General features: G+C 44.9%; 1 long non-coding RNA gene across 2 annotated transcripts in view; it reads right to left on the reverse strand.

Annotated features, from left to right (window-relative positions):
* Positions 1–12147, reverse strand: part of LOC123375475 — a 338256-nt gene extending 326109 nt beyond the window's left edge. For both annotated transcript variants that reach the window (XR_006581470.1, XR_006581469.1), the window contains exon 1: positions 11928–12147. This is a non-coding gene — a long non-coding RNA (uncharacterized LOC123375475). The remainder of the gene's footprint in view (positions 1–11927) is intronic.
* Between the last annotated feature and the right edge of the window lie 2860 nt (positions 12148–15007).

The raw sequence follows: 15007 nt of genomic DNA on the forward strand, positions 1-15007 counted from the left end.
AAGCAGACTTCGACTCCCTCAGGGAACTGATGGGCAAGGTCCCCTGGGAGAATAACATGACGGGGAAAGGAGTCGAGGAAAGCTGGCTGTATTTTAAAGAATCCTTATTGAGGTTGCAGGAACAAACCATCCCGATGTGTAGGAAGAAAAGTAAATATGGCAGGCAACCAGCTTGGCTTAACAGTGAAATCCTTGCTCATCTTAAACACCCACACACACACACACACACAAAAACTTACAAGAAGTGGAAGATTGGACAAATAACCAGGGAGGAGTTATAAAAGTACTGCTCAGGCATGCAGGAGTGAAATTAGGAAGGCCAAATCACGCTTGGAGTTCCAGCTAGCCGGAGATGTTAAGAGTAACAAGAAGGGTTTCTTCAGGTATGTTAGCAACAAGAAGAAAGTCAAGGAAAGTGTGGGCCCCTTGCTGAATGAGGGAGGGAACCTAGTGACAGAGGATGTGGAGAAAGCTAGTGTACTCAATGTTTTTTTTGCCTCTGTCTTCACAGACAAGGTCAGCTCCCAGACAGCTGCACTCTGCAGCATGGTAGGGGGAGAAGGTGACCAGCTCTCTGTGGAGAAAGTAGTAGTTCGGGACTATTTAGAAAAGCTGGACGAGCACAAGTCCATGGGGCCGGATGCACTGCATCCGAGGGTGCTAAAGGAGTTGGCCGATGAGATTGCAGAGCCATTGGCCATTATCTTTGAAAAATCATGGCCATCTGGGGAGGTCCCAGATGACTGGAAAAAAGCTAATGTAGTGCCCATCTTTAAAAAAGGGAAGAAGGAAGATCCAGGGAACTACAGGCCAGTCAGTCTCACCTCAGTCCCTGGAAAAATCATGGAACAGGTCCTCAAGGAATCAATTCTGAACCACTTAAAGGAGGGGAAAGTGATCAGGAACAGTCAGCATGGATTCACCAAGGGCAAGTCATGCCTGACTAACCTAATTGCCTTCTATGATGAGATAACCGGTTCTGTGGATGAGGGGAAAGCAGTGGATGTGCTATTTCTGGACTTTAGCAAAGCTTTTGATACAGTCTCCCACGGTATTCTTGCCAGCAAGTTAAAGAAGTATGGGCTGGATGAATGGACGGTAAGGTGGATAGAAAACTGGCTAGATGGTCGGGCTCAACGGGTAGTGATCAATGGTTCCATGTCTAGTTGGCAGCCGGTATCAAGTGGAGTGCCCCAAGGGTCGGTGCTGGGGCCGGTTTTGTTCAATATCTTAATTAACGATCTGGAGGATGGTGTGGACTGCACCCTTAGCAAGTTTGCAGATGACACTAAACTGGGAGGAGTGGTTGATACGCTGGAGGGTAGGGATCGGATACAGAGGGACCTAGACAAATTAGAGGATTGGGCCAAAAGAAATATGATGAGGTTCAACAAGGACAAGTGCAGAGTCCTGCATTTAGGACGGAAGAATCCCATGCACTGCTATAGACTAGGGACCGAATGGCTGGGCAGCAGTTCTGCAGAAAGGAACCTAGGGGTTACAGTGGACGAAAAGCTGAATATGAGTCAACAGTGTGCCCTTGTTGCCAAAAAGGCTAATGGCATTTTGGGTTGTATAAGTAGGGGCATTTCCAGCAGATCGAGGGATGTGATCATTCCCCTCTATTCAGCACTGGTGAGGCCTCATTTGGAGTACTGTGTCCAGTTTTGGGCCCCACACTACAAGAAGGATGTGGGTAAATTGGAGACAGTCCAGCGGAGGGCAACAAAAATGATTAGGGGGCTGGAGCACATGACTTATGAGGAGAGGCTGAGGGAACTGGGATTGTTTAGCCTGCAGAAGAGAAGAATGAGGGGGGATTTGATAGCTGCTTTCAACTACCTGAAAGGGGGTTCCAAAGAGGATGGATCTAGACTGTTCTCAGTGGTAGAAGATGACAGAACAAGGAGTAATGGTCTCAAGTTACAGAGTGGGAGGTTTAGATTGGACATTAGGAAAAACTTTTTCACTAGTAGGGTGGTGAAGCACTGGAATGGGTTACCTAGGGAGGTGGTGGAATCTCCTTCCTTAGAGGTTTTTAAGGTCAGGCTTGACAAAGCCCAGGCTGGGATGATTTAGTTGGGTTTGATCCTGCTTTGAGCAGGGGGTTGGACTAGATGTCCTCCTGAGGTCCCTTCCAACCCTGAGATTCTATGAGTTACAGCCGAGCACTTTCGTGCACACTGTTATTCATACTCCAGTCATTGGAACTGCAAGTCAGCATACACCCCTCGCTTAAGTTCCCTTTAAAATCCAAGCATTAATTACATGAATTATTGGTATCTAGCTACCACATTGATAGCCATATTACAAGTGCGATATGCCCCTAGAACAAAAGGTTGCACATCATCTCTTTTGTGCAACCTAACCTGTGTGCAAAATAACTGTATACCCTTAAGGAGCAATCAGGTCATATACAAATGCAGTTCATTTCATTCTGTGCAACATGGCACCACCCTAGTTTTAATGTCTGACCCTGTCACATTTATAGCTCCTCTTTTGCTGAGTAAAGATTGTTCATAGGACAGGATGTTATTTTAGCCTGTGTCCTAGCTTCCGACATAATTTCAGATGATAGCTGTGCTGTGGTTTATCACTATGGCTGGAACTGTGTCTGGGGATTTTGCAGCCACAAGGCAAACTGGAAAGTGTACAAGAGTCAGACATTTGGACAAAACATCCAGTAAACATTTAGGCAACCACCTGTTCTATTTACATGTAAGATCCAGTTCAAATTATGACCTTTTACAAACTATTGACTAACATTAGTCCTCTACTGTACTTGCTTTTGAGAAGTAAACATAAAATGCTTCAAAAATAGAATATTTTGAATATGAACTTTAACAAGTCTGCATGGTTGGAGGAAACTCCAGGGGAGGGGGGGAAACGTACCCAGTTCCACCTCAGCTCACCACTCCAATTGAGCTCAGCACTTAATTTCACTATAAATATATCTAAGTTTATTTAACAAAGCATAGAGTCAAGTGATAGTAAGTAGAAGTATTGAAAACAAATGGTTACATAATAAAAAACCCCATATTTTAGAGCAGGGTGGGCAAACTTTGTGGCCCTCTGGGAATAGCAATTGTACGGCAAGACATGAATGCTCACAAAATTGGGGTTGAGACATAGGAGGGGTTGAGGGCTGTGGTTGGGGGTGTGGGCTCTGGGCTGGGGTTGGGGAGTAGAGTGTGTGGGGGCTGTGAAGGCTCCGGCTGAGGGGTGCAGGCTCTGGGGTGGGGCTGGGGATGAGGCGTTTGGGTTGTAGGAGGTGCTCCGGGCTGAGATCAAGGGGTTTGGAGGGTGGGAGCGGGATCAGGACGGGGGTTGGGGTGTGGGGAGAGGCTCAGGGGTGCAGGCTCCCAGTGGCACTTACCTCAAGCAGTTCCTGGAAGCAGTGGCATGTCCCTTCTCTGTCTCCTATGCGGAGATGCAGCTAGGCGGCTCTGCACGCTGCCCCATCCACAGACACTGCTCCTGCAGCTCCCATTGGAGCACTGGAGGGGGCCATTGGCGCACGTAGGAGCCGGAGCAGGGCCATGCTGCGGCTTCCAGGAGCCACATGGTGCAGCCCCCGACCATGCGCCCCAGCCAGAGTGAGGCAAGCCCCAGACTGCGCTTCCCTGCATGAGCTCGTGGGCTGGCTTAAAAAGGCTCATGGGACAGATCCGGCCTGTGGACCATAGTTTACCTACCCCTGTTTTAGAGCCTAGATTTAGTTGACTACTCATGTGCTATAATGTAACGCTCCCCCAAAATACTTTACAGCTAATTGTCTGCTAAGTGAAGAATGTTGTGTGGAGCATTGCACTCCAAGATATCAGAACAATCTTTTATCTTTATTCATATTGTGATTGGGTGTACATGGCCCTTTGAAGCCCCCTGCTAGAGGCCCTGCAATCCTACTACACCCATCCCAGAAAAAGGAGGAGTGAAGGTGGGTCCTCCAGGCCTGCCTAGAAAGGCTGCAGGGAAGCAGCCAATCAGAGCCTAAAAGGTCCAGTTAAAAGGAGCTGCAAGGCCTGAACAGATCAGTTGCTGGGTGGGACCAGAAGGGTGACAGACTACAAGGCTGTGGAAAATCCACAGGTAAAGAGACTAGGGAGAAACTTTGCTGAAGCAGAGATAGGAGCGTGAAGCTTTCCAGGTGCAGAGACCTGACTAAAAGGGGGCAGAGAATGTTACAACCTCTTGAGGCCTAAGAGAAGACCCTGAGAAAAATCAGGACAAAGACTGAGAAACTCTCCAGACAAGGAGGCCTGGGCGAGACCCTGCTTAAACAGGGATCAGACAGAGAACCCAAGAAGATGGTGGGACAGATGGGAAACAGCCCAGGAGATGCAGCAGTAGCAACTACAGAAGAAAGCAGCATGTGGCTGCTACTTGTACAGTTCCTGGGTTTGGACTCAGTAGTGAGCAGGCCTGGGTCCCCCCACCAGCCACTGTTGAAGTGGCCAAAGCCCTGAGAAGGAGGGAATTTTGTTTTGGAGCCCAAGAAAGGCACTAGAGTTTAAACAGGCCCAGACATGGGGCTGAAGACTCTGGAGACTGCCACCCATTTGTTGGACTATGTTATTTCGGAAGGAGTTCCTTCCTACATTTAGACTATGTGGGGCTTAATCGGAGGGCTGAGCTACTGAAGACCTGCCTGACATGGGCAACAGCCACTAGGGGGCTCCACAAGCAGAGAGTGCAGGTTTGCATCCAACTCACAGGAGGGTGCTCACAAGAGGTGAGTGCACCCCATCTCACACATTTATAAAGACGACATCCTTGGCTATTTGTTTATTCCTGGAGATTTCCTCTTGGAGACCTTGAAGTCTCTTCTTTTTCCTGTGGCTCAGTATGTAAGTAGATATACATCATGAAGTATACAAAACATGATGCAGAAATGCCCAGACAGGGTCTGTTACCTTGAATATGTTCCTTTCAGGCAGGAGGTATGTCACCTCCCAGTGACCTGCCTTTACTCCAAGAACATAATTTTCAATATAGATGCAACTCCTTAAATATTATCTGTACACACACTTTGCAATTATGACTATAACCAGTGGTTTACTGGCTCTCTGTATAGATCTTTTTCAGAGTGGTAGCCGTGTTAGTCTATATCAGTAAAAAGAACGAGGAGTACTTGTGACACCTTAGAGACTAACAAATTTATTTGGGCATAAGCTTTCATGGGCTAAAACCCACTTCATCAGATGCATACAGTGGAAAATACAGTAGGAAGATTGTGTGTGAGATTATATACATCTCACACAGAGAACATGAAAAAATGGGTGTTGCCATACCAACTATAACAAGGCTAATAAATTAAGGTGAAATACTGTGCATATATCTGACCCAAGGATCCCTGTAAAAACCCAATTCATTCCCTGTGCCCTCTGCCAGTTGGCAGTAAAGGGACTCTGGGGCACAACTGATTACACTGTGGAAAAATTTACTTGTATAGAAAATTGTTGCTGACATTGGATGTGGAAGAATTCCACTCAAACATTGATTTCGGCAGAAATTTCCTAGAGTCATATTTTAAAGAAGTGGTAGTATATGGATAATTCCTTTGCCTCAGCATCAGGTATCCATGAGTTTTGTTCCATCCAATTTTTTCCTTGAACAGTCATCTTCATTGTGACCAATGCAAGGTAAATTCCATTCTTTCTATATTTCTGTATCCTTTTTATGCAATATTGATTCAAGCATATGCATCTACTAGTACTTTTTTTAAAGTAAATTTCATCTTGTTTCAACACTCTAGTACAAAAGACCAACTGGAAGAGTTTAGTGAACTTCTGTGTAATACTGTTGGATTATGCAATTTTATTTTGCTCAAGTGCCCTCTACAAAGCAACTGTGAACCCAAGAATGATTCCAGGCAGTGTCATTCAGCCAAGGAATCAACTTTATTGGTCAGAAGCATAGCTTTCAGGTGAACTGCACCACAACTAACACCACAGCCTATGCCCAAAATCTGCCTGCCTGTTCTCTCAGTTAAAAAGATTATGCAAGACTATTTCTAATACCAACATCTGCTGTCACTCAGTAATACTACAGTACATTTTGCAACATCATTCCCATAACTGAGATATCAAAGCCTAAAACATGCCTTCACCATTCAAACTGGGTAGTGGAAAACACCAGGGAAGTTAGGAGAGAGAAGTTGCTGAGTGGAAGCAGATCTGTTACTCCAGCTGGAGAGTTTGGAGTTACTGCCATGTCCCTCATGCCTCTGTTCCTTGAAAGAGAAGTTGAAGATTTGTGCAGTTGGGAGGAGCGGGTATTCTCTTTCACCATTTCCACCTTCTATCCCAGGGTGAGTCACTGTGCTGGGAGCCCTGTTAACATGGGGTTTGTACCATGCAGGAACTGTGCACCTTTTGTACAAGTTTTAGGCGCCCTATCTGCCCCCAAAAGATTGAGTGGCTATAGGGTAAAGCCTTTGACCTCTTTCCTCATCTTTTACAGGATGATCCAAATCATTCTGCTCTTACTAATGGGTCAGTTCCTGATTTCACTGAAGTTAATGTGTTATACTGATTTCATTGAATTCATGTGAATTGTGCCTCTTAAAAACTTCTTTTCACCTGTGATGTAAGACAATAAAAGTGGTAGCAGTTTCAGCATCCATGAGTAACTGACCAATTGTTTTCCAGCACAGGAAAAGAGAGAGATGGGTATGAACATGTCTCACATCAGGTGTTCTAAATAGTACCTGCATCACTGATGTTAAGATTCAAGTAGTTCAATCTGGCAACTTTATCACAGTGCTCTGCCAATGGAAGCATCTTTAGCTTTCCTGCACCCTGTGTAAGCAATGCATTCACTGTGTGTTGACTTGTGCAATTTGTTTCCCTCAATCTACAGAAGTGTATAATCCATACCCCAGCTCATCTTTAAAAATCTACTCATGTAGACTGATGGGTAAATCTGTTCCTATGGCCAGGAGTGAGATGGTGTCTCAGATCATCTTTTTGTTATATAAAGTCTTTGTCTATGTATCATTCCTTCTTGACTTGCTCAGAGGCCATAGCAAAATAAATTTAAAAGACAGCTGAATAAATACAGTATGTGAAAATGCAGTGCCATGCATACAGATCCCCAAGTGATTAAACTAAGAACCTGTTTGAGTTTCATTACAAGGTCTTAACATTTCCCGGATAAAGGTTTCACTAATTAATAAATAAGACTATCTTGATTTTTTCCCCAACAATTGCTGCAAATCCTGAATGAGTAAACAACTCAATTGTGAATACATAAGTCCCTGACTATCTGTAAATACTGCCTCAAAGAAAAAAAAACTGTAGAAATCAATACCTATATTTAATCTAATCTATACTTCCAGCACAGTAGCATGCAACTTACTTTTGAAGGTATTTATGGACATTGTTGAAGAGCAGTAGATGGTTGATTTAAAAAAAAAAACCTATAACTTTCAGCAAGTAATGCAGGTCACCTCACAAATTCTCAGTTACTTTGCACTGCACCACTGTATGCTACTTTGGATCAAACTTTGTGGCAGTAATTCTATGGTCATGCAGAAAGCGGTATTGGGGAGCTTGTGTTTGGGGGTTGTCTACAGATTCTCCAGGATCCTCAGGGTAAGTAGCCCTCCTTCATGATGCTGTGGTTAGTCACTCATTCCATGGGCATATCTCCTAGACCCCCTTTCTTGGACAAGGAAAAACACCCATACATCAATCTTCTAGATTATTCCATGGGGGGGGAGGTTTGACCACCCCCACATCAAACACTGGTTCTGACTTCTTACCCCACAGCTACCCTCGTAGTAGACCCAAGAGACAATGGACCTTCACACATAAGACTCCGCACCCACTCCTCAAGTTGTACTGCTGTCTATACTAACTCTCTTCTAGGAGTTTGTGTGTGTGGGGACAGGGGTTAGTGTGTGGATCCACCCTTTCTACTCATCCATCTGTCAAGTCATGGGCATTGTTTGATTTCAAATGGAAATTAGCAACCTACATATCTTTCAAAATCTGGTCCCTATTCCTCAGCCATACTGCCTTTATAAATGTATATCCTCACTCCCCCCCTCCCACAAAGTCGTCTCTGCAGCAGCCATGGTGAAAACGCTATAGACAGGTGAAAACTCCGCCATGCACGAATAAACTGCTGACTTTGATGGAATAATCAGGCTCCATGTTTCAGCACAGGTGTCACACTGGATAAACCAAAACTAGTTATAGATTCTACATGCATCTTTTCCCTTCTCCAAGTTTTTCTGTGAGGCATTTATACAGCCAATTCTGATTAAGGATACATTTCCAGATCTATTTTTAATCAATCAATAGTCTTTTGTTCAGTTTTCCATTTAGAAAAATTACACTGGAGGAAGTCTCAGTACTTTTTCTGGCTGCAGGGTAAGAAAATTATGAAGAGGCTTGACTTCCGTATGTTATGAAGTCTATATTGCCAGTATGCTGCCTCAGGCCCAAGAGCAGAACAACGAGAGAGGGAAATTCAAATCAGAGCTTTGGGTGAAGACAGCAGAGGTGAAAGTAAGCCCGTGTGCCGTACCAGGGCGACCCGGCTTCCCCAGGCAGCAATTTAAAGGGCCCTTGGTTCCCAGCAGCAGCTGGAGCCCCAGACCCTTTAAATTGCTGCCAGAGCCCTGCTGCCGAAGCCCTGGAGTAGCAGTGGGGCTCTGGGGGTTATTTAAAGGGCCGGGGCTCCCGCTGCCTCTACTGTCCTGGGTCCTTTAAATAGCCGCCAGAGCCCTGCTGCTGCTACCCCAGGGCTCCGGGGACTAATTAAAGGGCCGGGGCAGTAGAAGCAGGGGAGTCCTGGGCCCTTTAAATAGCCCCTGGAGTCCTGGGGTAGCAACGGCAGCTGGGGGCTCTGCAGCAGTTTAAAGGGCCCAGGGCCATAGCGGTGGCCAAGCCCAAGGCCCTTTAAAATGCTGCTGGAGCCCCCAGCTGCCAACCCAGCGGGGGAGGGCACTTACTGGTACAGGGTGGGCCGGGGCTGGCTCTGACCCCCATCCCTGCCCCTTCTGGGGGCCAGAGCCAACCCCAACCCAGCCCTGTACTGGTAAGTCTCTAGTTCTACTTTCATCCCTGAAACAGAGCCACCCATTCCAGATAGATCTTTACTAGTCATATTCTGAATTAATACATCTCAATTTAGCCAGAAGTGCCCAGCTGCATCCTTTCCCTACAAGCAAGCTTTGAAACTCTTAAAGCTGTATTATACTTCCTAACTTGGTTTCAACCCAACACAACCCACTTGTCTCCCTTATCATTTTTGAGGTGTTGATCCTAAATAGCCTCAGCTACACTTCCTTACCTCCCAAGTGGTCATTCCTTCCTAAGCTGCTTCTGAACACTGGCTGGGAATTAATCATCAAAACTTCAAGCAATTGGCAGGCTTTGTCAGGCCTCCTAGGAACACCAATTTGATGGTGTGGCAGGGCCTCTGGGTCCTCACCCTTGGTCATGTAAAGCCTCTACAGTCAACTACATTGGCATTTCCATCTTTGCTGGTTGGTTAAAAGTTACTTAAACTGTTCTTACCTGTAAGCATATCAGTATGAAACATCAGCACTTTTCTTATACACTTGTCATAAATGAGTGATCAAAGGTGCAGACAAACAGAAAGAGCCACAAATACAAAACAGATCATGACAACAGCTAATGGGTATATGCTCTGACTCTCACAGACGCTGTTATGAATTTGCAACAAGATTATATCACTGACAAAGATATTTTTTTACATCTATATGAGGTGCTAGAAAATTTTCCACTAAAAATATTTGACAATCTTTTTTTCTGCCAAAATGCAAACTTTGGTTTCATTCCATCAACAAAACACTGATTTTTTTTCCCCCATCATCTTTTCAACAAAAACCTGAAATACTACAAAGAAATTATATCAAAGTTGTTTTGCAGAGCAAATACATATAAATGGATCATCATCTGCGACAGGTACCATCTTTTCATATCAGTTTGTACAGTGCCTTCCACAATGGTGTTACAGTCTTAAGTATGGTCTCTGGGGGCTGTGTATTAAATAATTAGCTTTAGCTGGTAAGTTATTCTTCTCCCTGGCTGAGCTAGTTCTATTACGATTCTTTACAAAATTGTAAGTTAATTGTCACTGCAGCTGTAATAGTCATTGGAAACAGAGCAGTACTCACTGTAGCAGAGGTCAGAGTAGTTGCCCTTTTATCTAATCATTTTAGTTTTTAATAGACACTCCTTTAGGTGAGCTTTGGAATTGTAGAGATGTTAGAAACAACAATTCCAGGAAGTCTCTCCCTTTTCCTCTGATAAGGATGTGCATTCTGCTGCAACTGATAATTCAAGTGGGGATGATTGCTGTGTGATGTACAACAACAGAGGAGACAGAGTGCATCTAGGAACTGCTAGTGGAATTTTGGATCCTTCCATTCTAGGTGACACTTCAGCAAAACACACTTCACTTCAGTTGCACTCTCAGAAGGGAGACTATGGACTGAACAGATATAGAGACTGAGGGTATGTCTACACAGCAAGTACACACCAGTGACTGGCCTGTGGTAGCTGATTCAGGCTCATGGGGCTGTTTCATTACTATGTAGACTTCCAGGCTCAAGCTGAAGCCCAGTCTCTAGGACCCTGCACAATGGGACACTGCCACTTTCTGTGCTGTAATTTCATGCACATGAAGAGAAGCCACCAATCTCCAACATGAATCCAACACAAATTACTAACAAAAATATACCTGGGACCCTCAGTACAGTGTAGCAAGCTACAACATAGCATCACTCTGGTAATGTTGCTTCTTGGTGGTGTGGTCCCCAGGGAACAGCAGCCTACTGTCCAAGTTAACAGTGCTTTCCGAGGCAAGTTGGTAGGATTTTCTGCTTTGGAGCACAGGCCTGGTTTGGTTACACAACAGTCATTCCTGAGTTGCTAATAGATGGCTGAGAAGCCTGTTTTATTTAAAGCTTTACACATTAAAATCACAGCTGTATTCCTGCAGAACTTCTTAAAAAGGAAGGTGGGTTTTTTTTGACAATACCTGTCATTTCAGTAGAGGGCTGCTTGCTTATTAAAGATAAACTGAAATGAGGTGAGAATACAACCCATTTAATTTTATAGGAAGGAACAGAATTCTGGGCAAGGAAAACATTATTGCTGTCATACACTCATCAATGGTGTACTGGCCAGAAACATTTGCTTTTCTGAGTGGCTTTATTGATGGCCAGGTTGTAGCCAGTTTGAAGGAGCAATCAGGAAAAATCAAAGAGCTTTTCTTTCCATCCCCATACAGAAGTCAGCCAGGGTCACATTCTCTGTGCTACCTGCCTACTTTGTTCTGCACTGGCCAGCAGAGCCAGATGGCTGATAGCTATAGACCTGGACTTGGTGCACGTGTGGGAACTCCAGGAGTGCCTGTGCCTCCCTGAAGCACAGCACTTCCCACTGCTCTTGCTAGAACAGTGCAATTCCATACAACTCCCGACACGGGGTTGCGGCCAAAAGCCATAATAGATCTCTGATGCTTTTATGCTAAAACACCTACAATAAACACCATATGCTAATATTTTGATAATTAGGTTGTATACAGCAATAACAGGGGGCATTATCCAATGCCCAAGGCACCCCAGCCATAAATTGCAAAGCCAAAAATAAAATTAGCGGAACACAAAACTTCCCTCACTGAACCACAGCAGCCCATGCAGATCCTTCCCTATGAAATGAGCCTTTTTCAGCCCCCAGGAATGTGATCAATATTAAGGTGGGACAGCATGGGGGTCACTCCATTTTAGGCCCCCCTTCAGTCAGGCACGACACCACAGGCAAAAATCTGTCTCACTTTCCTTCACCCAGGTTATATACCAGTCCAGACAGACCTTTTTGCTAAAGGGCATGACCCTTTCCAACAGTCACATTTGTTAACATAAATAAGGGTAGGTAGGCGCTTACTCAGATACACCCAGGAACATTCATCATCTCAGGCTCAATCCAACTAGCAATCTCTGGCTCTTTCCTTCAGGAGACTCTTCTTTCCTCTGCCTCTGGAACCCTATCCCAGTTCATTCTCTGGGTTACTCCTTTTTAGGTTTTCCTTAAACAGCAGTCCCCATCTCTCTTCTTCAGAGCTGGGCTCCATTAGTTAATCCCTCTCCTTAAACAAGGGACTCTCCCCTCTGGAGCTGGGATTTGCTAGTCAGATTATCCGGTCCACTTTAAGCAAGAGCCTTCAGCTGTCTTCTCTGGAGCTGGGCAAGGTTAGCCAACTGTAGGGCCTTTGCAGCTCCTTCCTTAACTGGCCACTTTTCCTTAATGAGGCATCAGCATGCTCAACTACCCTTTCCCTGCTAATATCTACTCCCTACTGCAAGGTGGGAGGAGGCAGTACTTATGCTGGTTCACTTCTCTTGGCACATCCCCAATTGGTTAGGCAAGAGGGGAGCCTTGACCTATACTCTCTGCAAGGCTTCTAGCCCAGGGCCCTTAAAGAAACAATAACAGGACTTTCTCCTGAACCAACCTGTATTACTCATGGGACCACTTCCTCTTCCCCAGCATAGCCCAGGTCCTTGTGTGTGTGTGTGCGTATATATAATTATATAAATAATCGGACCTTTCAAACTCTTAAGGGGGGCGAGGGGAGCTGACCATCAGGCCCCACTACTCCTAAAGGGAAGTCTATCCCATCACAGAAGGCCAGTCTATAAATGCAATCTGGAAAGTCTTAAGGTGGTCACCAGAAGAGCCACCACACAGTTCTAAATTGGGTCTAAAGTCTGAGAGGAGCAAGTAAGGAGGCTCTTTCCATTTTCTCTCCTCCCCCTGTACATCCACATAAGTCCAGCATAATTTGACCCTAACTGCACATTCACTGTTGTCTGCATTCCAGAAAGGCCTTTAATCCCCACAAATCATATGCTCTAGTCACAATGTTCTGAGGGAAAAATAAATAAATAAGCATACTACTGAATGTGGTAACTGGGGCAGGGGAGTTTATTTCTGCTCAGTTCCTTTAGATTCAAAATCAGACCAAGACTGACAAAAAATGAATCACCTTATTAAATGGAGCAGCTTAGTATATGAGAGTAATCATTATGACAAAGTAATGAAGAACAATTTGATTGTTTATAGGGATGCTTCTTGTTTTCTATTAATGAAATTTGTTCCTTCTCCTATACCTCTCCTCTTTTATTCCACTGTCACTTCCCCCTTTTTTTCTATTTGTTTTTCCTTCAAATTATTGTAGAATTTAAGGTTACTAAAATTTTTGCTAAACATTGTGGCCTGAGTACAATAACATAAGTGCAACTAATCATAAGGCTTGAGTGTTCTCCTAGGACAAACCAGGGTCAGATTCTCTCCTCAATCATGGTAATAATTTCAATGGATTGAAGAGAATTTGGCCTTATCACACCATGTTTTTAGATGTAAATCTGAAAAGCCTCTCTTTCCCTAGGTACCTTCCATATCTTCAACAGCTACCTTGGACCTCAGAAAATTTCCCATCGAAAACTTTGTTGAAATCAATACATCTCCACAAAACAGTTCAGCTTCAGCAAAACACATTTTGATGAGAAATGTTTGCTGAAAATTTTCTGACAAGCACTACTAATGTAACACAAATAATAAACAACAAATGATACCTTTTGCAACAGCATTTGTTCTTTGGCATAATATAATAGAGAATCTCTCTTTTATTTAAAGCAAAATGTGCCCCATATGCCACAGTGATTAGAAAATAAAGATTCTTAATAATACATATTTCTGAGAAGAGTTTTGTATGTTCTGCAAAATTGCAATGGTCTGTGAAGCTCCTAAAAGTTCATGCCTATTAGTATAATTTGAAATAGGAAATTCAATTGAGGGCATCCTCCTTTGGAGACAGATTTTTGCAATTTCTGCTTTTCTCCTGTTTTTAGTTCAGCAAGACAATAGACAAGGACATCCAGTAAATCCCTAGCTGTCTTTCCTTCAATATTCTTTCTGCCATTTATTCTCAAGACTGACGAAAATTTCTCTCGGTGCCCTGACACCAGTCACACTGCTGTAACTATAAAGGTCTGCCTAAGTGAATGTACTGACCTGTGTAGTTCTGTGTGACCCTTGACTGTCAGTCATAAGAAAGTCCAGGAAATATGATTGTTTGAATTGTATGAGCTAAAGCAATTCATTTGTCATTTTGCAAGTTCAGGCAAAGCCACTGAGAGTAAGAGTTTGAGGGATACCACTTATGCATTTGCCTCCTTTTTCCATTGTGTTGAAGTTCACTATGGGCCTTAACATTGACCAGGTTTTGCCACTCTCATTCACATAATCAGTGGCACATAATCAGTGAATCCCACAATAATTTGTCATTAGGCTACCGGAAAACACTTTTTAGAGTGTTTATTCCTGGGAGATTAATAGAATTTATGTTTCTCTTTATACATATACACCTCTACCCTGATATAACGCAGTCCTCCGGAGCCAAAAAAATCTTACCGTGCTATAGATCATGACCGCATTATATCGAACTTGCTTTGCCCCCCCTGCTCCTTGTCCCCTGACCGCCCCCTCCAGAGACCCCCATCCCTAATCACCCCCAGGACCCACCCCCTACCCAACCCCCATGCTCTCTGTCCCCTAACTCCCCCAACACCTATCCCCACCCCCCCGCCCCCTGACAGGCACTCACCAGCAGTGGCGGGAAGCGGAGCAGCCCGGCCCCAGCCAGTTCCACTCCACCAGCTCCCAGCCATGGCACTCCACTTCTGCCGCTGCCAGTGGGTGCGGGGAGATTGGGGGAAGGATGCCCCTCGCACTCACCTGCGGTGGGAAGCAGAGCGATGCAGCCCCAGCCTGCTCTGCTTTCCTTGCCCTGGCCCCAGCCATGTCACTGGACAGGGGGTGGGGGGTTGGGGAAAGGTCCCACACTTGCCGGCAGCAGCGGAAGCAGAACAGCCCGGCCCCAGCCCGCTCCACTCCACCAGCTCCCAGCCACGGCGCTCTGCCACAGGCGAGTACGGGAGGCATCCTTTCCCCAACCTCCCCGC

Source organism: Mauremys mutica, chromosome 8 (genome assembly GCF_020497125.1).
Source record: "Mauremys mutica isolate MM-2020 ecotype Southern chromosome 8, ASM2049712v1, whole genome shotgun sequence".
NCBI lineage: Eukaryota > Metazoa > Chordata > Testudines > Geoemydidae > Mauremys > Mauremys mutica.